At 47.5% G+C, this 21032-nt stretch overlaps 1 protein-coding gene and 1 non-coding gene across 2 annotated transcripts in view; both read right to left on the bottom strand.

Annotated features, from left to right (window-relative positions):
* The window catches only part of SNX10 (sorting nexin 10), a 47066-nt gene extending 37479 nt beyond the window's left edge, over positions 1–9587 (bottom strand). The window contains exon 1 of the mRNA XM_036453818.2: positions 9449–9587. The gene's annotated coding sequence lies outside the window, so the exon portion shown is untranslated. The remainder of the gene's footprint in view (positions 1–9448) is intronic.
* A 10053-nt stretch (positions 9588–19640) lies between these two features.
* On the bottom strand, positions 19641–19744 carry LOC118727888. Its single transcript, XR_004990717.1, has one exon. It is a non-coding gene; the product is annotated as a U6 spliceosomal RNA (small nuclear RNA).
* Between the last annotated feature and the right edge of the window lie 1288 nt (positions 19745–21032).

The following is a 21032-nucleotide window of genomic DNA, read 5'->3' as shown; positions in this document are numbered from 1 at the left end:
TGAAACAGAGACGTGGGAGGGACACATCGATTGGTCGTCCCCTGCACATCCTGATGGAGGAGGGGGTGGCAAGGCGGAGAGAGGATAAACCTGCAACTGAGGTACGTGCCCTTGACTGGGATTCAAACCCAATGCCCTTCCTTCCATGGGTAATGAATTGGATCAGTCTTTTCCTTATGGCTTCTAGGGTTGGCACCATACTCAGAGCTCCAAAGCTCTAACCCCTGAGAAAAACAGGCCAGGGCACCTTTATTCTTTTGTCCATCTAGTCTCTTGTTGGTTGTCTGTCTTCTCAAAAGTCCTATGAGGGCAGGGACCTCGTCCAACTCATTATTCTTTATAACTCCAGCACTTAGCAGAGTGCCTGGCAGACAGCAGGTGCTCAATAAATACCGGGTCCATTAAATTTGACGGGATTAACCCCAGCCAACTTTCTCCATTTCTGCATCACCATCAAGTTTCCAAGCAGCCAAGCCACGTGGGCTGGGAGGATGGGCATGAGACCAACACCGGCGGCCCTGCCAGCCCACCTCCCCCCGTCACGGTCAGCCACTTGCCTGTGAAGGAAAAGAACGCCTTCAGCCAGGAGAAACCCAGAGTGAAATGTGCTGAAGGCCACATATCTTCCTCTACTACTGTTTTCTCTCTTTCCTCCCGACCTAACCCCACTGCACTGTGGAGGATGAGACTGGGGGATAGTGTTAAAATTGCACCATTAGTCATCAAAAATAGCAATCACACCACAAATAACTAATTGCCAACTACATGCAGACACTGTGTGAAGCTTGTAATATGAATAGTCTCATCTAATCCCCAAGAAAGCCCCACAAGCCTCGTCTTATTGTCCCAGTTTTACAAACACAGAAACAGTGGCCACGGTCACGCAGCTGGTAAGTGAGGGAGCCAGGATCTGAACTCAGGAAAGCCTTTCCTCCTTCCTCCCCCACCCCCATTTATGAGAGAGAGAGAGAGAGAGAGAGAGAGAGAGAGAGAGAGAGAGAGAGAGAGAGAGAGAGAGAGAGAGAGAGGAGAGAGAGAGGGAGAGAGGAGGCGTTGACTTGTTCTAACTATCCATGCACTCATTGGTTGATTCCTGTTATGTGCCCTGACAGGGGATCAAACCCACAGCCATGATGTATTGGCACAATGGCACAACCCAGTGATCGGCACTTTGATCCCTTGAGTGTGGCTCTTCCACAAAATACCACGTGTGGGCGTGCACGTACAGTGCGACTGAAACTTCGTGCACAGAAGTCGGTTTTCGGCTCTCAAAAGAAATTTCAATCCTTGTACTGCTGATATTTGGCTCTGTTGACTTATGAGTTTGCCGACCACTGTGTGAGGACAAGCCTGGGGTGAGTAGGAAGCAATGCCACTTTCAGGCGACCGAGGGGCCCAAGCCTCCAGGAGGAGAGGGCTGTGCTGGCAGAACATTGCAGGGAAGTAACACTGCAGGCAGGTAACCTGGGGGACAGTGAAACTACGCCGCACGGTATTGTAACGGTGGACAAGTGTCATACATCTGTCAAAACCCAGAGTGTACAACACAACCAGCGAACCTATTGAGATGCGCAGTGTGGGCTTCGGAGGATGATGTCAATGGAGGTCTACTGGCTGTAATAATATATGTACCCCTCTAATGCTGAGGTGATAGCGGGGGAGGGACGCAGGTAAGATCCCCCCTCCCTGTACTTTCCCTTAATTTTGCTGTGAACCTAAAACTGCTCAAGTCGCCAAAACCAGTTTGGATCAGTGGATAGAGCGTTGTTCTGCGAACTGGAAGGTCCCAGGTTCGATTCCGGGCAAGGGCATGTACATTGTTTGCGGGCACATCCCCGGTGTCGGGTGTGCAAGAGGCAGCTGGTCGATGTCTCTCTTCCATCGATGTTTCTAGCTCTCTATCCCTCTCCTCTCCCTTCCTCCCTGTAAAAAATCAATAAAATATATAAAAAAATAATAAAATAAATAAAACTGCTCGTCTATTTAAATATTATATATATATATATATATATATATATATATATATATATATATATATATAGAGAGAGAGAGAGAGAGAGAGAGAGAGAGAGAGAGAGAGAGAGAGAGACAGACCTTGGACACAGAGCACAGAGGAACTTGGACACAGGGTGAAAAGGGAGCCAAGGATGACTCACCAATGGGTGACTGGAAGAAGAATGGAGCCACTGGCAGAGGAGGAAGTTGAAAGGGGGATGTTTTTAGAGGAAAGAAGGAAAGAAGGGGAGCTCAGTTGGGAACATGGCGGGACTGTTCCACATAGAACAGTCTTCAGGCATGTGGACGGCAGCCTGGGGCTGAGATAAGACAAGGGTGCAGGTGCCAGGCCAGAGTGGTTTAATCAGTTAAGCATCCTCCTGTGCACCCAAAGGCGGCCGGTTTGATTCCTGGTCAAGGCACATGCCTGGATTGCGGGTTAGATCCCTGCTTGGTGTGCATAGGGAGGGCAGCCCATGGTTATTTATCTCTCCCTCACACGGTTATTTCTCTCTCACAGATGTGTCTCTCTCTCTCTCTCTCTCTCTCTCTCTCTCTCCCCCCCCCCTCCCTCTCCCTCTCCCTCTCCCTCTCTCTTCTTTCTTCTTTTCTCCTCTCTCTCTCTCTCCCTCTCTCTCTCTCCTTCTCCCTCTTCCTCTCCCTCTCCCTCTCCCTTCTTTCTTCTTTTCTTCTCTCTCTCTCTCTCTCTCTCTCTCTCTCTCTCTCTCTCTCTCTCTCTCTCTCTCTTCTCTCTAAGCATATCCTGGGTGGGATTTAAAAGAATAAAAAGGGTACAGGTATGCAAATTCGAGACAAAAGTCAGCATTAACTGTTCCCCTTTTGCACTGAGTGGTAAATTCTGTTTCGAAAGGGAAGAGCATTGTGACACCCTGGAAATAACGGTCTCCCGGAGTCCCCAGGCGCAGCCTCTGTCACAAAGAGCTGCGGCTGGAGGGGTGATTTTGGTTTCTGTGAGGACAGCACAGCGGGAGCCGTACCCCACGGGTCAAGCTCAGGTCTCCCGAGTGACAGTCAGTCCAGATATGGGAACTGGCAAGCAATCGGCGGAGCGAGCGACAGGGAGAGCTCGGTTTTGAATGACTTTCAGTGTTTAGAAGGAGCAGGAAGGACACTATGACTGGGAAAGGCGGTAGATTCGTCCCTAGCTGACAGGCCTCCCTGTGAATTCTTACTCTGCCCTTCGGCAAGGGGAGTCAGCTGCTCTGCGCCTCAGCTGCCCCGTGCATAAAAAGGGGGGGGGGTCTGCCCTCTTCATGGATCTGCGATAGAGATCCACTGAGCAGAGATGCCGGTGTGTGCCTGGAGCTCACTGTCAGCTATTGCTCCCATCTATCACCCCTTCTAGACTTTTCCAAACCCCAGAGGGGAAAGCTGCTAAGGTCTCTTCCTTAGGATCACTGAGCACTTATCCCTTTACTCTTTTTAATTTCTTTCTTAATGAAGGTATTACATGTGTCCTTGTTCCCCCATTTCCCCCCCCCAACCTCCCCATTCACGCCCTCACCCCCTGATGTCTGTGTCCATTGGTTAGGCTTATATGCATGCATATAATTCCTTTGGTTGATCTCACACTTATTCCTTTAAATAAAAATTCTCGGAGGAGGGGGGGCGGAATTGGTAAGATATATACATATATAATGCCTTAATTTAAAGAAAATGAAAAAATAAAATAAAATAAAAATTCTCTTCAAGTATCTGTTTGTTAGGTGGGATTGCAGTATTTACAGAAGCAGGGCATTTTAAACCTTGACGCTCTGAAACTCAGCCCAGGCATCAGAAACACACCCTAGCCTTTTCCCCGCAGCCAATCATTTCCCCACAGACGTCCGTGGCCCGGCCTTGGCCCAGAAGAAAGTCCTTTCAAAAGGAGGCAGCGTGCCAACGTTATTCTTCCCGAGGCCGCTCGCCTGCAGCACTGCTGTCACCCAAGGCGTCTGACACGTGTTATCTGCGGACCGTTTGGCAACGTCCTCCCAAAACAGGCCGTGGTTTTCCAACGCGCCTCCGCCAGCAGGAGAATGAGCTGATGAGGGAAAGCCAGCATCCGGTCTGTACCTTGTAAATCGTCACTTCGATTTCCTGAATCTCCATGTGTGTTTGGGCAGAAGATCCCAGGTTTGGGCATCCACAGATAGCGGTGAAAGGGCTCCGAGCTTTCTAACACGGGAACCCGGAGCTGTGGGGACACTCCCCTACCCCCGCCTCTCCCAGCCCTTCCCAAGGCCACTGCACAGTGAGAAGAGCCGCTGTGTCGGTGAGAAAAGAAAAGGTGGGCATCCGCAATAGCAAACTCTGTGTGTGTGTTTCTCTCTCATTTCTGAGGAGCATATGAGCTCCCTACGCACAAAGCCTCTAGCTCAGCCCTGCACTTTGGACCCTTCGGGCTGTCAATCTGAAAGAGGAACTGGGATACCCACACCCACGGAGGGGGAAGACCCAGGAGCCTCACGGAGGAGGGCTGAGTGGCAGAGAGCCAGGAGACAGTGGGAGATCACTATGGCATTTTTTTCACAGGCATGCTTCAGTACTGCGCTGTTTTTGTGGGTTTTTTGGTGCCCTTTTACTGGGACTTGAAATTGAAACACTTCAGTCCACAGGCCAATGCTCAAACCACTGAATGACCAGCCAGGGCACCATTTTTATTATTATTATTATAATTATTATTATTATTGTTATTTTTAGTAATATATACTTATAATTCTTGAAAATAGGAGGTTTGCTGAAACCGGTTTGGCTCAGTGGATAGAGCATAGGCCTGCGGACTGGGAGGTCCCAGGTTCGAATCCGGTCGAGGGCATGTACCTTGGTTGCGGGCACATCCCCAGTGGGGAGTGTGCAGGAGGCAGCTGGTCGATGATTCTCTCTCATCGATGTTTCTAACTCTCTATTCCTCTCCCTTCCTCCCTGTAGAATATATATATATATTTTTTTTATTATTATTTTTTTTAAATAAGAGGTTTATGATGTTGGTACTTTTTCTGTAAGTTTAAACTTATTTCAAAATTTAACAGTTTAAAAGAAATAGGCTTCCATGCTACCATTCCCTTTCTAATTCCACGTTACAAACGGCAACAACTCTCTACAGCTGGGACTATAGCCTTCCAGACACTATTGTTTTCAAAAAATGAGATCGTACTATACCTCCTGTTCTGCACATTGCTTGCATTACTTAAATATTTAACGGATAGTCTCCATGTCAGCTCATTTATAGCAGCGTCCTCCTGTGCTCAAGCAGGCAAGCATTTCTGAGGGATAAAGTCCTAGACATGGAACTGATGCATCGGGAAGAATGCGAAGTTTTTAATGTCCTACACACTGCCAAAGCGCCTTTCCCAAAGGCCATACCAATTTAGACTCCCCACAAAGGTATATGGTGACAACCTATCTTCCCTCACCCTCACCAACACGGGCTGTTACCAACCTAAGCAAACTTACCTGATTACTAACCAGGTTTAACTTTTTAAAATATATATTTTATTGAATTTTTTTTACAGAGAGGAAGGGAGAGAGATAGAGTCAGAAACATCCAGAATCGAACCTGGGACCTTTCAATCCGCCAGGCCAACGCTCTATCCACTGAGCCAAACCAGTTAAGGTAGGTTTAACATTTTAATATTCATATGTGAATGACCTATTAATGGCCTTGGCCTGTATTTCTATTGGAATTTTTTTCTATTGATTCCTATTATACCTACCAGTATTGCAACTATTGGCTTTACTACCTTGTCCTCTAATTCTGAAACCAGAAGTTGTAACCACTACCATGAACAGCCTCTTGTTTGAACAGAGCTTAGAGAACAAATAAAGGTGAATATTATCTCCTGCAGTTGTCGGCAAACTCATTAGTCACCAGAGCCAAATATCAACAGTACAACAATTGAAATTTCTTTGGAGAGCCAAATTTTTTAAACTTAAAAGTCTTCTAACGCCACTTCTTCAAAATAGACTCGCCCAGGCCGTGGTATTTTGTGGAAGAGCCACACTCAAGGGGCCAAAGAGCCGCATGTGGCTTGGGAGCCGCAGTTTGCCGACCACTGGCCTACCGGATTACTAAGAGAAAGAGATGGTGTAACAGTTCAACAAACTTTGGGGTATTCTCCGTGGAGGGCCACCATGAGTCTGAGCCGAAGCCTTTCTTTGCCATTCTTAGAAATGACAGACTGTGTCCTGGGCCAGGCAGCTCAGCTGGTGAGCGCATCATCCCGATAGGCCAAGGTTGCAGGTTCAACGGCAGGTCAGGACACACACGCAAAAGCAACCAATGAATGCATAAATAAGTGGAACGACAAAATGATGCTTCTCTCTCTCTCTCTCTCTCTCTCTCTCTCAAAAAGTCAATAAATTTTTTTAAAAAGATGCTGGACCAGCATGGCTAGTGGCTGAGCTTGGACCTATATGACCCAGGAGGTCAAAGTTCCATTCCCGGGGAGGGGCATGCCTGGCTTTTGGGCTCCATCCCCAGTGGGGGGCATGCGGAAGGCAGCCGATCAATGATTCTCTCTCATCATTGACATCTCTCTCTTCCTCTCCCTCTCCCTTCCTCTCTGAAATCAATAAAAACATTTTAAAATAAATAGATAGGAAGGAAATGAAAGATTGCAATGTCGGACCTTGCTCTCAGTCAGTTCTAAGCGCTTCACAAAAGGTTGTTAAACCACAGCCAAAAAACAAAAAAAAACAAAGCCTTTCCCCAAATAGCTTGCTTAACCAAGAGAACCCTTCAAAAACGAAAGTAGAAACCTTAAGACGGAGGAAAGATACCAAGAGTGCCCCAAAGCCCTGCCCCACCGCTGCCGCAGAGCACAACTGCCCGTCTCTGTTCACACGCTCCCGTTGGGAAGAGGGATGAAAGCTCCGGGAGGCCTTCCCCCCTCACAGCGGTCAGCAAACCCGTTAGTCCCCAGAGCCAAACATCCACAGGACGACGACTGGAATTTCTCTGGAGAGCCACATTTTTTAAGCTTCAACTCCTTCTAACGCCACTTCTTCAACACAGACTCGCCCAGGCCGTGGTATTTTGTGGAAGAGCCACACGCAAGGGGCCAAAGAGCCGCGGTTTGCCGGCCACGGCCCTCAAACAAGAGGAAGTTCTCCCCACAGCCCATCGCGGTGGGGAGCGAAGCGGAGAGTGTCAGTCCAGATAGCCTGGCTGCACCCCAATACATTCAATAAGAAGGGGGTGGGGAGCCTGGGGAGGAGCAGCTGAATCAGGCTTCACTCTTCCCGCACCCATTTCCTCACTCCAGGAGACAGTTACCATGAAAACAGGATGAAATAGATGGGCAGGAGAAACAGCATAATCTGGTACAATACTGGCCAGTGCTAACCACATGACTTCACATCTTCCTATATTTACTCCTTTATTCAAAACAGCCCATGCCTTTAAATAATAATAATAATAATAATAATAATAATAATAATAATAAAAGCCTTAGGAACGGGCGTCGTTGGAAGTAGTGGCAGAAGTAGCAGGAGCACCTCACCTCATCTCTATCCTCGGATGGAGGAGACCCAGCACAGCCTGGTCAATGGCTGGAGAAGTCAGTCCTCACTTGTGTCACCCACACCACCCCCTCTGACCTCGGGGGATAAAGCGAGTGTATACACCCCAAGTGTACACCCAGCCCTCGCCCCCAGAGTGGGGAGCACCCACAGCAGGAGTCAGCAGCCCATGGGGACCTAGGCCTGCTCCCCTCGGATCTGGCTGAATGGCTGCCCTCCCAGGGCCTTCCTAGCCCCTCCTTCAGAAGCAAGGTTAGAAGGAAATCACATGCAAGTCTCCTGCCTGCTCTCAATCCTGATTCCACGAGTCTTACATGTAAGCATGTCTTTTCCAAATAAAAGCCCTACATTTTGTTAAAAAAATAAAATAAAATATAAAAGACAAGCCCCAAATGGAGGCACTTATGCTAAGCTCCACATCACCAAACCAAGACAATTCCTAACTTAATTACCGTTTCCGCCTCTTCCAGGGGTAGGATCTTAACTCAGTGCATCTGGCACTCCCTGGTCCGTGCCCGGGAGGTCATGCCGGACAGACCCCTGCCTCCCCGGAGGAGGTGACCTCCCGGCCCACCTGAGGCCTGCGGGCCTAGCTCCAGGCCCCGGTGCCCGAAGGCCTTCCATCCTGTAGGCTGCGGGAGCTCCCTGCCAGCTGCTACCTGCCCGACTCACCAATCACTGGGTAAAGTCAGCATCTGTGACTGCACCCAGCTGAGTGTTTTTTTTTTAAAAAACGACCTTCCAGCCCCACGCTGCTCTAAGCCCTGTGCCCACTCCCCTCCGTAGCCTGCACCTCCTCCTCCCCTGAGTGCGAGGCCTCAGCCCCAAAGCCAGGCTGTTGCTTTGCGGAGGCACCAAACCTGGTGCTCGGTCAACAACGTGGACTTTCTCTCCATCCTATACCCCATGGGGGGGGGACCCCAAACCTGCTACCCTTCCCAATGTCCAAACCCAAAGCTGCCCTTCCTGAATGGAAATAACTCCCACCTGCCGGCCTGGTGCAGCTGCCAGGCACTTCAACGGGCATCCAGGTTCCCAGCCCTGCCCCACCCTCTCAGGTAGCGGAGAAGCCCAGGATCAGTGCCTCCTGAGCCCGCCCCTGTGATCCTCGGGGTCTTCCTCCCCCGCCCCTCCCCACCACTCCCCATCTCCTCCCCCTCCTCCCCCTCCCCCACCACTTCCCATCTCCTCCCCCTCCTCCCCCTCCCCCACCACTTCCCATCTCCTCCCCGTCCTCCCCCCTCCCCCACCATCCCCATCTCCTCCCCGTTACCCCCACCACTACCACCCCCATCCCCATCTCCTCCCCCCTCCTCCCCCCTCCTCACCACCCCATCTCCATCCCCATCTCCTACCCCCCTCCTACCCCCGCCCCCGCACAGCTGCTCCGGGCTCCAAACCCGGAGACCCCAGCCCTCCCGGCCCGCGGGGAGCCTCTGGACAGGCGGGCGGACACTGGCCCCCGGCTGTGCTCTACCCCCCCACACACACACGCACACACAGACACACTCACACACACATACACACACATACACACTCACACACAGAGACACACACTCACACATACACACACTCACAGACACAGACACACACACACATACACACACTCACAGACACACACACACATACACACACACGGACACACACACAGACATAGACACATACACACACACATACACACACACACACACAGACACACTCACACACACACACACATACACACACTCACACAGACACACTCACACACACACACATACACACACTCACACACATACACACACACACACACACACTCACACACACACCACACACACAGCACACACACACTCACACACACAGACACACACTCACACACACACACACCGCAGGTCCCGGCTGTGCTCTACCCCACCCCCACCCCGCACACACACCGCAGGTCCCCGTCACTCACCGGGCGGCTCCGGCGCTGGCGGAGGCGGCGGGGTTTGCTGACTCAAAGGCGCGGCGGCGGCGGCGGCCAATGCCCGGGGGCGCCCGGCGCTCAGCGGCCCCGCTCCCCGCTCCCCGCTCCCCGTGCTCCCCGCCGCCGCTCCCCGCGCCCCGCTCCCCGCTCCCCGCTCCCCGCGCCCGCGCAGCCCCGGCCCGCTCCCGCGGTCCGGCCCGGCCCGGCCCGGCCCCGCCGCCAGGCCCGGCAGGTGCGGCTCCGCTCCCTCGCGCTGCGCCCGCCTCCGCCCGCCGCGGGGACCGGCCGGGCCGCTGGGTGCGGCGAGCGGCGCGGCCGCGGGGGGGCGCCGGCGCGCGGGGCCGGTTCTGCCTCCGGGCGGCGGGGGAGGGAATGCTCACCAGCCCAGGTGCCAGGATGAGGGTGTGCAAGAGGCACCGCTGGACGGGGCCTCCCTGGGGGGCAGGGCTGAGGAACGGGGAGACGGATGGGAGGTGATGGATTCACAAAAAGCATAGAACGCTAACCTGGAATCCAGGTGGAGGGCATAAGGGTGTGCGGTAGTCTGTCAACTTTTCCGAATGTTTAAAATCTCTAATAATAAACCTTTTGGGGGAAAATAATGAGATCTGTCAAGGGGCCTGAACCAGCAAATCATTTCCCAAATGGTACCTTGGGCTGTATCTGACCACTTGGTTTGCATGGAAAATAAGTAACTGTTACTAGTTTATATATATATATATTTACTATACATACCCTTTATCGTTGTTTTAGAATGTGCTCTTTCTATTTATTAAAAAAAAAGCCGAAACCGGTTTGGCTCAGTGGATAGAGTGTCAACCTTTGGACTAAAAGGTCCCAGGTTCGATTCCGGTCAAGGGCATGTACCTTGGTTGCGGGCACATCCCCAGTAGGGGGTGTGCAGGAGGCAGCTGATCGATGTTTCTCTCTCATCCAATGTTTCTAACTCTCTATCCCTCTCTCTTCCTCTCTGTAAAAAAATCAATAAAATATATATTTTTTAAAAAGTTTGCTGCCGGGCTGGCGTGGCTCAGTGGCTCAGTGGCTCAGTGGTTGAGTGTTCACCATGAATCAGGAGGTCACCGGTTCAATTGGTCAGGGCACATGCTGGGGGTTACTGGCTAGTAGTCCCCAGTGTGGAGCGTGCAGGAGATAGCGATCAATGATTCTCTCTCATCACTGATGTTTCTATCTTTCTTCATCTATATATATATATATATTTTTAAGTTTGCTGTAAAGCCCTGATCAGTTTGGCTCAGTGGATAGAGTGTCAGCCTGCGGACTCAAGGGTCCCGGGGTTCGATTCTGGTTAGGGGCATGTACCTTGGTTGCAGGCACATCCCCAGTGGGGGGTATGCAGGAGGCAGCTGATCGATGTTTCTCTCTCATCAATGTCTCTAGCTCTCTTTCCACCTCCCTTCCTCTCTGTGAAAAATCAATAAAATATATATTTTTAAATTTTTGTTGTAAACTATGCTGTGTTGCCTGCAGCAGCCTCACACATCTGATTGCATCATTTTCTCTTGTGTTTGATTTTATCTCCTGTAGTTTTGTACAGTAACCAGCAATACAGGCTTTTAACCTTGGAGCAACAGGATACATCATATGGCCCAGATGTGTGGTAGGTTATATCATCTAGGTTTGCACACGATGACATTTGCACAAGGATGAAATCACATGACAAGTTTTTCAGAATACATTTTCATCGTTAAGCTCTTATATTGTAAATTAGAAGATGCCTTAATCAATAAGCCAAATTTTATTTGGAGTTCTGTTTGCTAGCACTTGTGGGCCCAGAGGAAAATCTTGCTTCTCAAATTCTGGGGCTCCACAGGGTGGAAGTCTCCCTTATTTATATGTTTTTCAGCTCTTTGTTTTCCAAATTTGGAATGAGACTTTCGGACCTTCTAAGAAAAAGTCCTGCGTGCTGGGACAGGCCGTGAGACCATATCTCAAGGCTTGGCCTGGCGCCAGCGCTGACAACTCTGTCTGGGCCATAAATTATGGCCTCTCTGGAATGGGAGCAGTCTTATTTTTTCCTATTATTTAAGCAAGCAAGCGTTTACAGAAGCCAGAACAGCAGGGTTAAATTTTTAAATAGCAGTTTTTACCTAAGATGGAGGTTACTATGCTTCTAAGCAACTGATGACTGTAATCACTGAAATTGCTAGTTGGTGACGACATGGCACAATAATAAACGTAGCCGAATGTTTCATTGTTCAAGCACGAATTTTCTCCTTAAAATATAGCTGGCTGCCGATTATCATTCAGGGCCATCCCAGGCCCAACTGAAAATGTACCTGGCTATCCTCCACACTGAAATGGATTTTGCATAACAAAACTCCGAAACCTGCAATGTTATGTCTTAGGCTCTCGGATCCTGAACTTGCATCGCTGAAATACGAGCCAGGTACTTATTTTCCTCAAATTGCACCCAAGTCATAACACACAAGTGAATGTAAACATACTCCCTTTTGAAAATAAAATTAAAGTCTGTTTTTCAAATTCTAGTCTCTGTTCTGTGCTCCACAAAGAAAAGCATTTTGACTAGAAAACAAAAATGCAGCATGTGTCTAAGGTCTGAAGAGATTTTGCAAAATTTAAATCTTTTTTAATTTATTTTGTCAAGAACACGACCCTACAATGTGGACAGAGTAGCAAAAACCTTTGGCAAGTCCATCAGAGGTCATTTAAATATGTCAGAATTATGGCCCTAAGGAGAGGAAGAATATGAAGAGAATTCAAAAGAGAATGAAGCAATGATGGCTTGTTTAAACCCATCCCATCAGTGTAGCAGCTGGGTGGATAGTGTTTCTGGCTTAACAATTGTAATTGAACCTGAATCCAGTCACCTGAGCTGGCTACTGCTACCTTTTTTAGGTTGAGACTTTTTGTTACACCATCAGTAAGCAAGTAAACTGGGACTGTCTGACACTTAAGAAATACTAGTTTGTGCTGAAACCGGTTTGGCTCAGTTGATAGAGCGTCGGCCTGTGGACTGAAGGGTCCCAGGTTCAATTCCTGTCAAGGGCATGTACCTTGATTGCAGGCACATCACAAGTAGGAGGTGTGCAGGAGGCAGCTGATCGATGTTTCTCTCATCAATGTTTCTAGCTCTCTCTCTCTCTCTCCCTTCCTCTCTGTAAAAAGTCAATAAAATATATTTTAAAATAAAATAAAAAATGAAGTGATTATTGATAGGTATATTTAAAAAAGAAAGAAAGAAATCCTAGTTTGTTAATGAAATCACCATAAAATTGTCCTTAAGAAATTATTTTTAAATATATTTTTATTGATTTCAGAGAGGATGGAGGGAGAGGGGAGAGAGAGAGAGAGAGAGAGAGAGAGAGAGAGAGAGAGAGAGAGAGAGAGAGAGAGAGAGAGAGAGAGAGAGAGGGAGAGAGGGAGAGAGAGAGACATCAATGATGAGAAAGAATCATTGATCAGATGCCTCCTGCATGCCCCGCACTGGGGGTTGATCCTGAAACCCAGGCATATGTCCTGACTGGGAATCCAACCATGACCTCCTGGTTCATAGGTCCCCACTGAGCCAGGCCAGCTGGGCAAGGAATTATTTTACCTATTCAAATCCTGCCTCAACATGACTTCTACATGTACTGGGTTCAAACCCAAGCTTCACCGCCTCTCACGCTGTGTGATCCCGGGCAAATAACAAACTCTCTGGGCGATAATAACAGCACCAGCCGCACAGGGTTGTTGTGGGGATTAAGTGAAATCACTCAGGTGAAGCGCTTGGCACTGTGCTGAGTGCATAGTAAGGGCCTGACAGATTTCTTTTATGATTATAACTTTGTTATTATAACTTATACCTTGATCCTCTTTTCTAATCATCCGTCTCCAAGTTAAGTGCTCTTAGACATGTTAAAGAAAGCTACCTCTATCCCCTGCCTTTAACTCAAAAGTCATTAAAAAGACATGAGCCGAAACCGGTTTGGCTCAGTCGGTAGAGCGTTGGCCTGTGGACTGAAGGGTCCTGGGTTTGATTTCAGTCAAGGGCATGCACCTTAGTTGCAGGCACATCCTCGGTGGGGGGAGTGCAGGAGGCAGCTGATGAATCATTCTCTCTTATTGATGTCTTTAGCTCTCTATCCCTCCCCCTTCCTCTTTGTAAAAAATCAATAAAATATATTTTAAAAAAAAGAATGAAAGAAGTCTAAGTGTATTAATGTTGAAAGATCTTCAAGATATACTCAATGAAACACACACACACACACACACACACACACAAAAGAGAAGATAATACAGAAGGCTACTATTTATATGAGCAAAATTAGATTTAGGTTAGCAAAACTTAGGTTAGTTTCATCCAGTGTTTTATTTTTTAATTTTTTTAAAACTGACTTTTAGATAGGAAAAAGAGAGAGGGAGAAAGAGCGAGAAACTTCGATGTGTGAACAAAGCACCAATCCCTGACCTGGAATCGAACTGGCAACCTCTCAGTGCCTGGGACAATGCCCAACTGACTGAATCACACCAGCCAGGGCAGTTTCACTCAGCTTTCTAAGAACGTTCTGTGTGCAAGACAAGAAAGGCATCTGCATTGGTATCTATTGCTACATAACCAATTACTGTAAAACTAACAGCTTAAAACAAGAAGAACTTATCATCTCTCAGTTTCTGAGAGGCAGGCATCCGGGAGTGGCTTACCATTGGTTCCGAGAGTCTCTCACGACATTGCCGTAAAGCTGTTGGCTGGAGCTGCAGTCATCTCCAGGCTCGACTGAGGCCAGAGGGTCTATCCTGTACGGCTGCCGGCAGCCCTCTCAGTTCCTCTGGGGCTGTTGGCTGGAAACTTCAGTTCCTCACCAGACAGGCCTCTTTATGGGACTGCTCACCGCATGGCACATTGCTAATCCCAGAGCGAGCGACCTGCGGTCAGGGTTGGGGATGTAGAACACCTAGTCCTAGGCAGACGGCAATCTTTTCTTTTCTCTCTCTCTTTATTTTTTTATTTTTTTACAGAGAGGAAGGGAGAGGGATAGACTGTTAGAAACATCGATGAGAGAGAAACATCGATCAGCTGCCTCCTGCACACCCCCTACTGGGGATGTGCCTGCAACCAAGGTACATGCCCCTGACCTGAATCGAACCTGGGACCTTTCAGTCCGCAGGCCGGCGCTCTATCCACTGAGCAACACCGGTTTTGGTGGCAATCTTTTTTAACCTGTCTTGGAGGGGGCCTACCATCTTTTCTGCTGTGTGGTTTTGGACACACAGATCAAGGCCATGCAGTTGGGAGAGAACCACCTAAGGGCATGAAGACCAGGAGGCAGTCCTTGGGTGGGGGCCCTCTTGATTGACTGCCACAGCATCTGAACACTTCCTGCCTCTACAACCAGCTTCCCTCCTGAAGATCAGTGGGAACAGGGGGACACAATTCCATATTTAAGCAATGACTATCTCCTCGGTCACTCTGGGAACTGTAAACTTACCCATGGTTCGCCAAGCCCTCTGTGGTTTGTAGAGGCATATATGGCTAGGGTGTGTGTGTATGTGTGTGTGTGTGTGTGTGTGTGTGTGTGTGTAAGTTTTCTTGTTCTCTTGGTGGTATTTAATTGGCATTTTGTCACATGTCTTATTGTGCTTGTCTGTCATCTAGACATTGTATACAGGCACTGTTGGTATTAGTTACTTCATGACAGCTCTCCATTTCCTCATTGAAGTAACTAACCATATATAAATTCTACCAGTTCTCTACTTATGAGATTACTGGTGCGTGTGTTTACATTAAATGTTTCCCCCTTGAAGGTTTCCAACTTTATTTTAAAAATTATGACATCTTTTCTTAGAGTCTTTATTTTACTGTGGGTACATACTCCAGAGCATATTAGAAAAGAAACACACGTACCATCGTGAGCATTTGAATGCATATAAGAATGTAGCTATACAACGTGCTCTTAAATTTGCCGATGCCTACATAAAAGCTTCTCTTAGTGAACCTACAATTGTAAAACACAGCAAAGTAAAGCAATTTGTCATTCTTCCTCCCAATTTTTTTTATTTTTTTTATTTTGTACAGAGAGGAAGGGAGAGAGATAGAGAGTTAGAAACATCGATGAGAGAGAGTCATCGATCAGCCGCCTCTTGCACAACCCCTACTGGGGATATGCCCGCAACCAAGGTACATGCCTTTGACCGGAATCGAACCCGGGACCCTTCAGTCCCCAAGCAGACGCTCTATCCATTGAGCCAAACCGGTTTCGGCCCAATTTGTTGTTTTTGAAGAGTGGATTTCTTTATATCTTGTTGGGCGTCCACCCCACACTTACAGATGATGAGTCTTCCTGGACAATGGTGTTCTGTATGTAGGAACAAATGGACTATGAATTATTGATATGGAGTCAAGAAGTGATCACAATAGAGTTTCCTTTGTTGCTATGATACAGTAATGAGACAGCTAGTAAGCCAGGAGGAGCGGAATAGAGAAACTGAGATCACTTAACCAGCCGTAGGCAGCCATCTAGTGAATCTCAATGCCAAGCCCTTTGCAGCATCTAGAATATCCTAACTTCTCTAAAGCAAGGACACCGAAATGACTTACACCGGGGTGGGAGAGGTCAATGGGGGAAAAACAAGCCATATGTAATACTGTCAACAATAAAGATTAAAAACAAATAACAAAATAAGAGTAAATGGCTTACACTTCTCCTGCCCAACCATTGGGCAAATAGCTTAAATCACCCTACTCAGGGAGGCAGCAGAAACCCAATTAGTGCCAACGGCCAACCTCACCCACGGACAGATTAAGTTAAGGAAATAAATCTCATTTTGGCACATCAACGTAAAACTGATGCATACTTGATTGAGATCCTCCACCAAGACCTCCCCCTCATGCCCTCCCTTTAAAGCCCCTCGAAAGGAAGGCCCCAGGCAAAAACGGTTTGGCTCAGTGGATAGAGCGTCAGCCTGCAGACCGAAGGGTCCCAGGTTCAATTCGGGTCCAGGACATGTACCTTGGTTGCGGTCACATTCCCAGTAGGGGGTGTGCAGGAAGCAACTGATAGATGATTCTCATTGATGTTTCTAGCTCTCTATCCCTCTCCCTTCCTCTCTGTAAAAAAAAATCAATAAAATATATTTAATAATAAACAAAAAGGGACCCCATAAGGCTTTCATCCAGGCAGCAATGGGCAGCGGCAGCTCCTCCCGGTGACAGGTAGGAAGTTAGACAGGAGCGGCTGGGGTGGGGTCATGAACAGGGTTGGACCAACATTGCCTTCAGACCATCTCTTTATGGTCTGAAGCCAGCAGACTGCCAGCAGGCAGGCTCAGAGGAAAACCTCAGTGTAAGCTTATTAGGGCCCTGGACTAATTATAATAAAATTTACATTGCGGTTTTGACACACATACACACACACACACACACACACACACACACACACACAAACACACACACACACTAATGGGTTTTTCTGTATGCCTTATAGGTAAGGGTATATGCAGAAGAAATACAGTTATATAACCCTTTTCTGTCAATCATCCCTGAATGCTAATGCAAGTTTCCGCTCAGAAAACCCCTCATTTAAACGCTATAACCCAGGAGTTAAGGGCCGTTGTCTCTCTGGACTGGCCCGCTCCTTCCTTGGAGTGGATCTTCAATAAGTCCCACTTAACTTTCATTTCATTTTTGTTGGCCTTAAAATCTTTTCTGCATGGATGAGAAGAACCAAGGTCCCAGCCCCTAACCCAATAGGTCACACAGGGCTAACCCCTGAACCTGTCCCCAAGCCCCCTTCTCTCTGACTTCTTAGTGAGCCAAAGCAGCCTGGCGAAGACCTTCCCCCACCTCGTCCCTCTCCCGTTATCCTAGGCCCTTCCTTCTCTCACTGTCCCCAGCTTTAATAAACGTCTCCTACAATTCACCTGGACTCGTGTTGTGAACTTTCTCCTACACCAAGAACCCACACCTGCTCGGGGCCAGGCCCCCTTTCCAGTAACAGTAACACTATGTGATCCAGATGTACTGGCATACTAGAGGTTTGATTTGGAATAATGTACATACATGAACCACATCTGTCTAGGGCTAGAAATGCCTGGTTTGTGAAGTGAGTTTTGGTCAGTGGCCGGAAAGGACATTGGAAAGAAGGAACCTATAAGTTTAAGTGAAAATGGTCTTAAGCTTTGCAAGCACGTGGATGTAGATTCAAGCAATTTGCCATTCCTGTGCACAGAGATAGGAATAAAATCTCAGCCAGTTGCCTGTTCAGGCACCTGTTCAAGGTCAAAAAGTGAACAAGACACAGACCCTTGCCATAGCTGGCTTGGCTCAGTGGATAGAGTGTTGGCCTGCGGACTGAAGGGTTCCCGGTTCGGTTGCGGCCAGGGGCATATGCCTGGGTTTTGGGTTTGATCCCAAGTGGAAGGGTGTGCAGGAGGCATCCAATCAATGATTCTCTTTCATCATTCATGTTTCTATCTCCCTCTTCTTCTCCCTCCTCTCTGAAATCAATAAAGAAATATATATATTTTTAAAAAGACACAGACCCTGTTCCCTAGGAGCTTGTCGGAGGAAGATGGGCAGGTGAAGTCGCTGTTAGGACACTGAGGGGAGGTGTACTGGGGCAGAGACAGGAGGTCCATGGCAGGAGCCTACCTCATACATTCATTCTTTGGAGGAAATGCAGATCAGTAGGTAGAGGGTCACTGGAGGCAGGAGTGGGTAATGTGGAGGAAATGTGGGTTTCTATGGAAAGTCATCTCACAAAGTGACCTGACCATAAATTCCTGACCCGCAGGTCACTCCCCAGGCATCTAACTTTGCCCGAAGCACATTCTGTCCTTCTAGATTAGCACGACTTTTAAATAAACCCAAACCACCCTCCAGTGAGCACGTACTCTAGTTAACTCTCCTGCAATCTAATCCCTGCCTTGCTCTCTCTCACTTCCCTGTACTCTTCCTTACCTTTGCTCCTTAGTTTCAAATGCAAAATGGTTCCTGTCGGGAGCATTTGAGATCTTGTTCCCTGTCAGATGTGGTCAATTTGGGCTCAAAAAAACTCTTATAGAAAGTATCAGCAGGTTTGGATATTCCTTGCGCTGACAGTAAGAAGGGGAGCAGGTCAGTGAGTGAAGGGAGAGATTGCAGGATGGCAGGGCACGCCTGAGGCTGGACAGTGAGGTTTTGTGTGTGAGTCTAAGGTAAAGGCTCTTAGCCACTCATTTAGAGAAGGTTTATCTGTATCATATACCCCCGTAGGCCAGGGATTGCAAATTACAGCCTTTCCGGCCGGATCTGCCTGTCTTTCTGGGTTCCAAAGGCAAAGAATGGTTTTTACATTTTCAAATGGTTGGGGGGGGAAAAAAACCCCCAGGAAGAAAAATATGTCTGTCTGAAATAGACCTGGGTCTAACACCTAGGACAGTACCAAGCAAGAACAGCAAATGGGCAGTACTTCTTTCATAATAATTGTTATATATATAATGTGTTTATATATATATATATATATATATATATATATATATATATATATATATATATATATATAATTGATTTTTATAGAGAGGAAGGGAGAGGGGTAGAGAGTTAGAAACATCAATGAGAGAAAATCATCGATCAGCTGCCTCTTGCACACACCCTACTCTGGATGTGCCCACAACCAAGATACATGCCCTTGACCAGAATCGAATCTGGGACCTTTCAGTCTGCAGGCGGATGTTCTATCCACTGAGCCACACCGGTTTTGGCGATTGTACCATTTTTTAAATTTGAGCCTGTTTGTTGGAAGGAATGATAGCAATTCCACCATGGATTTAATTCCTCCCTGAAAATGAACATGTCCTCATAATTTCTGCTGTCTTTTCACAGCTCTTCCTTTCTGGCTGTGTGGCACAGGCGGCTGCTGGCTCAGTTCCTGGGCAGGGCTCATGACTAGGTTGCTGGCTTGATCCCGGGTCGGGGGCATACAGGAGGCAGCTAGTCAATGTTTCGCTCTCACATCATTGTTTCTCTCTCTCAAAATCAATTAAAAAAAAGGGCAAAATAGGACCAATACAGACAACTTTTCTTGGAATATATACACTAAATGGGGAATGCATGTGCTACCACAAATACTTATGTTTTTAGACAAGTGAGGAGTAACAGGAGGAATTATCAACAGTTCAGACAACAATGATAAGCACAAGGGAGACTATTGCAGGTTGTGTGCTAAGTTATCATTATTTTAACACGGAACGCTTTATGAATTTGCGTGTCATCCTTGTGCAGGTGCCGTGCTAACCTCTGCATCGTTCCAATTTTAGTGAATGTGCTGCCGAAGCGAGTACTGTGTGGGCTAAATTTAAAGTAGATTTCAGGATTTTTTTTGGGGGGGGGGTGTATTCCCAGGTTTATTTTATTAATTCAGGCACTTGGCTCAGCCAAATTGCCCCTCTTGAAATTTCCAACCTTTATGTGATCTATATATTGAGTTTCCTTTACTTTAGGGTTGACTCTTCCTCTGGCAGATCTTTTCGGAGTTTTTGGATGGTAGGAATGCTATCTGTTTTAAGCCCCAATTTAAGCCCAGGGCTCTCCCTTCCTCACATTTACACCAGGTTCTCTTCCCTGAGTGAAGGATACAGCAGTGAAGAAGTCAGAATCTGGCTCCCCTTCGCTTACATTCTAGAAGAGGGAGAAGGCTTGGGTTCTCTCTGCCCTCATTTGCATAACCACCAGAGATCAGTCTCCTATTTATTTATGATAATACGGGAGAGAGGTGCGATTTAAGAGTCCTCCCTAGGAGACATAATGCTTTGCTGCTGGAAGGGTGCTGAGCTCGGCTTCCCGTGAGCTGGATAACAAACGGCAAGAAAAGTGACAGCATCCCCTCTGCCCAGCGCCCGGACTGCTATCTTCTTCCGCGCATCACAGATAGGTTTCCATTGCTCAGAGTTCTCCTGGCGCAGAGGAATCAGGTGTCCACGAAAGCTACACAAAGAGGCTGGAGGCATGAGAGGGCACAACAGGAAGCTCATTGTGACACTGTTTGCTAGAAAGAGGAATTCACTTTAAAGCCAGTCCACCTTGGGATCTGGTTAGAGGCATTCTGTTACTGGAGTACCCAAAAGGCCTTGGGAAGCAGTGGCGTGGCTCCTGAATGGAAGATCTACCTTCTCTGATGCACATTCTCATCTAGGCTTTTCCCCTGGAGATCTGCCCGTTTCTCTTCTCGCTTGACTCTCTCCTACTGCTCAGCAAAGTGGCTTTGGAGCTCTGAAAATATTAGCGTAATAGTTCAACAGTATCGTGCTTACACTTGCAACTTTGTTAAGAATGACATCTTGCGCTATGTCTTTTCTTTTTACCACAATAAAAACTACAATTAACAAAATAAATAATAAAAATAGTTTACTGTTCCAGAATGACCAATTCAGAATATTAAATTAGGGTGTCATCAACATCCAATAAATGCACCAGGGAAATAGGTAAAAGTTGATGGATACCACTAAGTTTGATCCTTGCAGTAGATACTGAAATTATTTTTAAAATATATTTTATTTTTTTTATAGAGAGGAAGGGAGGATAGAGAGCTAGAAATATCAATGAGAGAAACATTGATCAGCTGCCTCCTGC

Source organism: Pipistrellus kuhlii, unplaced genomic scaffold, assembly GCF_014108245.1.
Source record: "Pipistrellus kuhlii isolate mPipKuh1 unplaced genomic scaffold, mPipKuh1.p scaffold_m20_p_26, whole genome shotgun sequence".
Lineage (NCBI taxonomy): Eukaryota > Metazoa > Chordata > Mammalia > Chiroptera > Vespertilionidae > Pipistrellus > Pipistrellus kuhlii.
Note: the sequence above shows the minus strand (reverse complement) of the source record. Positions and strands in the feature narration are given on the sequence as shown.